At 45.5% G+C, this 5,625-nt stretch overlaps 1 non-coding gene across 1 annotated transcript; it reads left to right on the forward strand.

Annotated features, from left to right (window-relative positions):
- Nucleotides 1-5,182: 5,182 nt before the first annotated feature.
- Nucleotides 5,183-5,301, forward strand: LOC147441098 (5S ribosomal RNA). The gene has a single exon (XR_015184376.1). It is a non-coding gene; the product is annotated as a 5S ribosomal RNA (ribosomal RNA).
- Nucleotides 5,302-5,625: the final 324 nt, after the last annotated feature.

Consider the following 5,625-nt stretch of genomic DNA (forward strand, 5'->3'; position numbering starts at 1 on the left):
TACAACATTCTGTATCTAATGGATAATACAATCATTTAGATCAAAAATTTGATCTTTGATCACAACAATATAATATCTTGGTGTTGTTTCTCTATGTGCCCATCCTTTGGGATGAGCTTCCACTACATCTACATGGAGAAGCATCCAGCTAGTACATTGGACGATCTTCTGTTACTGCTGCAGTTTTCGTTGTAATACCAAGGGAAGAATCTCTTACCTCTCACCATCCAAGAAACACAAGCCTGTTAGAACTGGCATTACTTGGGAAGACATGTGTCAAAGACTCCCTCCCCTTGTTATTATTGTCAAAAATTACAACAAAAGCTAACACCATAACATAGATCATTCATAATAATCAATATCTAATTCTCCTCTTGGATTTTCTCATATTAAACAAATCATTTAATATGGGGAAGTGCCAGGGGAGAAAATGCTAGAATATTGGTTAACCTAGCAGACCGGCCACAATAGGGATCCAAAGGAGGGAAAATAGGGATCCAAAGGGGGGGGCATCTGCAAAAGAGCTATGTGCAACAATGGGCTCAAAAGACCCTAAGGTTCAGCCCATTAATACTTCCAAAATGCTAAGGTTCCAAAATTCAAAGGTTGTGTCCAAAGGTCAAACATTAGGGGAATTGGATGATTTGTGTGTGTCCCAAAAAGTCTTTGTCAAGCCCTACATAGGAGGGGGCGAGCCCAAGAAGTAGCGGATGAGAGAGAAACACCCACACACACTCACAAGCTTCATTTGTACACAAGGGGAAAGAGGGATGCATGTCAGCTCCCTAGCCCAAATCCCACAAGGTGTACTCAAATTCTATTGGATGGCCTTGGAGGTGGACCAATGAGAATTAGGCTAGAGTAAGTCTAGTTTAATTAATTTTAAAACACTTAATAAAAGAACCAATAAGTATTAAGCTCTCTAGAAGACTATTGGACAGTCTCCCAATGGGTCCAATGAGCATTCGGTAGCCCTATGGCTTGCCTGATTCATATTGGCCAGGAGGCAAATGGGTCCAATGAGAGCTTAGTTGCATTTATTAATTACCTAAAGCTCTCACAAAAGGGGAAAGGGGGACACATGTCAGAAGGCTATCACTTATGCTTCTTAATTCCTATTGGCTAAGCCTGGGGAGATCCAATGAGATGCTAGCAAGAGCAATTAGCAAGAGGGGTCGAGAGAGGGGGCTGAATTTTACAAGGCATTATCACCTACTAGCTCATGTGTGGAGTAAGAAGACTCTCTCTCTCTCTCTTCTCAAGCTTTAATGGAAAGCTTACCACCTACTCCAAGCTTATGAGAAAGGAGGCCTACACCAACAACTCTTGGCTTTGTGATGCAAATCCAGCCAAGAGCCAAGCTTCAATGCATGCTCATCTCCTCTACCATGCTAATTACTAAGCTAAGCTATGCTAATATGAGTTATTATGTGAGGAGATGTACAGATTTCTCGTAAGAATACTCCTTCTTCCTCTCAATCTACTCTCATACCCCGCTAGCTCTCACCATCTTCGAAGGTGTGTGAAGTCTTGGGTCTGAGACCGTGAGGGAATTGATGTTGTGTTTGATGATTGTTTTGCTTAGTTCATGAAGTTTCCATCTTCATTGCACTAGCTAGTATTGAAGGAACGCAAGAAATTGTATTGCAAAATGTCTCTCTTGATGGGAGAAACCATAATACAAAGCCTTTTGGAGGGGGGAACGGCTCCATGCAAATCCGGTCCTCAACTGTTGTCAATTGCTTAATTTCTCTCTCTTTTGAAGTATTGTTCATGCTATCTAACTAGGTGTTATGCTTTTTGTTTCTCTCTCCACCCAAGCACTCTTGTTATTCTCATTAGGAAGCTATTCGAACGAAATGCTCACTATGTTCATGCTATTTTCCGCTACACACAAATTACTAGACCATTAAATGTTACATTGGTATCAAAGCACAAGGTTTCTCTTTTCTTGCTCAAGAAGGGAGGTCCTCAAGCTAGGTATAAATGGTTGGTACTATTAATTGCATGTGAGTAAGTAGAATAGGGATTTTTCACCCTTGCAGTGCGCCTGCCTTTGTGCAGTTAATGGGGCATCACCGTCGAGAGCTATGGTTGTTGGGGTATAGGCGCATGTGCCTTGCCCGGCCGCCCAGAGTCTGGGCACCCATTTACTTGTATACCTTATACATAGCATAAGTATATAAGGGTTTGCTCACTCTTTGAGTCTCCCCACCCATATCTGTGTGTCGTGTGTCTCCTTCTCTCTCTCACTCTCCGTCTGTGGTGCTCTCCAATCCCCTTCAATTGGTATCAGAGTGACAGGTGTGGGAGCGTAGATGGACGGTTTCGCGATGAACTCGTCGGCTATGGCGGAGAGGTCACAGATCTGAGCAAAGAAATAGAGGAGGCTTGTGGATAGCCATACAGAGGCTTGTATAAGAGCTTTCAGGAGCTTCCTAGTGCTCACAGATCAGTCCACAGTTCTTCTACATATCAGCCCACTGTGTACAGCATCTTCCCTCTTCTTGGCAAGCTTTGCAACCGCTACATCGGCGACAGATTGGATCTTGGAGCTTCCATAGACATGGAAGCATTGTGAGATTGATGCATTCAGCTCACGCATCGAGGTGGGAAGTGAGTTTGAGCCTTTTTATGAGCTCAAAGAAGCACAGAAGAAAGTCGTTCAGTTTTTGACGGCAGTCCACTGTTTTGCTCATAACTTGAGCTACAAAGCTTCGATTCCAAAACTTTTTGGTTCAAAACGGAGCTGGCTTCAAGCTCTACGACTTTGTAGAAGAAATCATTTTCTGACTTGGAGTGCAGGTGGGTCTGAAATTAAAAACACAGAGACTGTTTTTCAGGACAGTTTTGGGCTCTGTTGTTTTCTTTGTTGTAGACAGCTTACCCGTGCACACTGCAGGTAGCAAGCACATATGAGGTGTTACAAGATCGGGTTTGACTCACAAGTACAGGTTGAGTCTAGTACTCCCATAGGTGTTGCCAATTGCAGTTGAGTGGTTCTTTTGCAGTGTTGTGGCTAGCATACATGGTCTTTGAGCGAGTAATGCTCTATGTATGCTTATGTGGTGAGCAGTAGATCTTGTGAGCAAGTGTAGAGGTTGGTTGTGGATGACATGTATGGTCACGTGTGGTACTCTTTGTGAGCATTTGTTGGACACAAGTTTGCAGAGCTTATGCATGTATGTTGAGTGTAGTTTGATGCGCATTGATTGCTCATTGTATTGAGCTTGCAAGACAATGGTTATTTTGTGTTGATAGCCATTGTGTGTCGAAACTCTGGCGAAATTTTTCCAGGAGTTTTATGCGCATCATTTATGCGATCTAGGTAGAGATTGCGGGTTGCACTTAGCATTTGCGTGCGGTGTTCTCTGCAGGTGGGAGATTTGTGCGAGTGTATGCATCGATACCACACAGTGTGGGCTTGGTGATTAGCTCACGGTTTGATAGGCATACAGTTATCTTGGCACACTCACAGGAGTGAATATTGTGATGTATACTTGTGTGGCTACGAGCTAGGTGGCCGGATTTGAGTCATATTGACTTGTGATTTTGTGCAAGGTTTTGCACGGTTATTGGTGCAATTTTGCATCAGGTTTTGAGCCATATTGGTAGACTTTTGTTGATGCGATTCGAGCCAGTTTAGGGCTGATTTGGTTGACATTTGCTACTCATTGATGGTTGCTCTTTTGCGAGCATTATGGCTGATTTTTCATTTGACTTCCAGCGTTATGGTCTGACACAGTTTGATGGTGCAGATTTTGTTGCTTGGAAGGAGCATATGCTTGTTGCATTGGTGGATTTGGGGTAGGATAAACCCTTGCGTGGTTTATCAACGAAGCCCAAGTCTATGCGTAATGATGATTGGAAAGATCTTGATGAGTTAGCCATGTCTACGATTCGTTTGCATCTGGTTGAGTCTATTTACTGGCAGGTCTCGAGGGAGACTACAACTCATGCTTTATGGCAGAGTTTACATGCTATGTACGCGACATCCATGTCTATAGGGGAGTCTAGTCCCACTTCTATGTCCATGGGAGAGATTGGTCCCACACGCAAGTCTCGACGGCATAGAGACTTGACATGTTGGCATTGTGGACATAGAGGCCACATTAGGCGTCGATGTTTCAGGCGTTTGAGACAACGGAGGTGACAGATGCGTGATGCAGATTTGGGCATGACAGATGCTAGTGAGATTAGTACGGTGGTTACTGAGTATGCTTGTGACGGCAATGTCACATTTACATCTAGCTTGTCTTCAGACGATCTTATGTCTACGGATTTCATATCGGATTGCACATTGTCTTCACATTGGTTACTAGATTCAGATGCTACTTTCCATGTCACGTCGCATCATGAGGGTTTAGCACGTTTTCTAGTGGGATACTTCGTTGTGTGCACAAGGCTGATGGTGTTATGTATGACATTGAGGGTGCAGGAGACGTATGTTTGTCCTTGCCCAGTGGTATGAGATTTACCCTGCGTTATGTGCCAGATCTGAGATGGGATTTGATCTCAGTCAGACAGTTACGAGATAGTGGATGTCCGGTATCGCTGCTTGAGCGATCTTTTGCATTGCATTTGGGTTCGCTAGTGATTGCGAGAGGTGCTAGAGTTGGCACATGGTACCCATTGCACGTAGTACTGGTGTGAGATGGTCGAATCTCAATCTTGTTACAGCCATATAGAGAGCGAGAGACCCGAACAGTCTCTTTTGCTCATGGGTTGCAGGGTGCTTTGCATGGAGTGTAGAGTAGTGAGCTCGTTGTGCACACAATTGGGGCACGACTTGAGCAATCACACAGAGAGGTGACAGAGTTAGACATGCATTCTTTGCTAGTGACTGAGCAAAGCAAAGAGTCAGTTGTGCGAGATACTTCTATGCAGGATAGACAGGTAGAGCGGTCTTGCTCTAGTGAGTCACGACAGGAGGACGTTGTGCAAGAGTCTATGCATACAGAGTTAGAGCATGAGTCTTCGTTCCTCTCGCCGTCCCGTTGTCAGAACCGCACATGGCCCGTCGGTCCCTTTGCGATCGCACCTATCGGCGTAAACCGTGTTGAGTCACGATGTCGTCCACATCCGGACGATGCCGATCGATCGCGACACACACACACACACACACACACACAAAGACGTACATACAAACGTATAAGTATGCATGGATTGAGCTCAATAAACGTGGTGTGGCCATACCAGCGCTAATACACCGGATCCCATCAGAACTCCGCAGTTAAGCGCGCTTGGGCCAGAACAGTATTGGGATGGGTGACCTCCCGGGAAGTCCTGGTGCTGCACCCTTACTTTTGCCATGTTGCATTCGGGCCCAAAAGAAACCCCCCCCCCTTGTGATCGGGCCTGCCAATACACCGGATCCGATGAGAACTCTACACTTAAGGGTGCTTGGGCCAGAATAGTACTGGGATGGCTTACCTCCCGAGAAGTCCTGGTATTGCACCCATCCTTTTGCCATGTTGCGTTTGGTCCAAAAGAGCCCCCCCCGAAAACACTGTGGGCCTTGTCGGCTCCGTGAAGCATCTGTGGGCACGTGTCGTCCCGTCAACGCGTCCCGAGCACACCATCGGCCTTGTCGACGCTACTGGCTCCGTCAAGCACGTGTCGGCC

Source organism: Adiantum capillus-veneris, chromosome 15 (genome assembly GCF_014529385.1).
Source record: "Adiantum capillus-veneris isolate H3 chromosome 15, ASM1452938v2, whole genome shotgun sequence".
Classification (NCBI taxonomy): Eukaryota; Viridiplantae; Streptophyta; class Polypodiopsida; order Polypodiales; family Pteridaceae; genus Adiantum; species Adiantum capillus-veneris.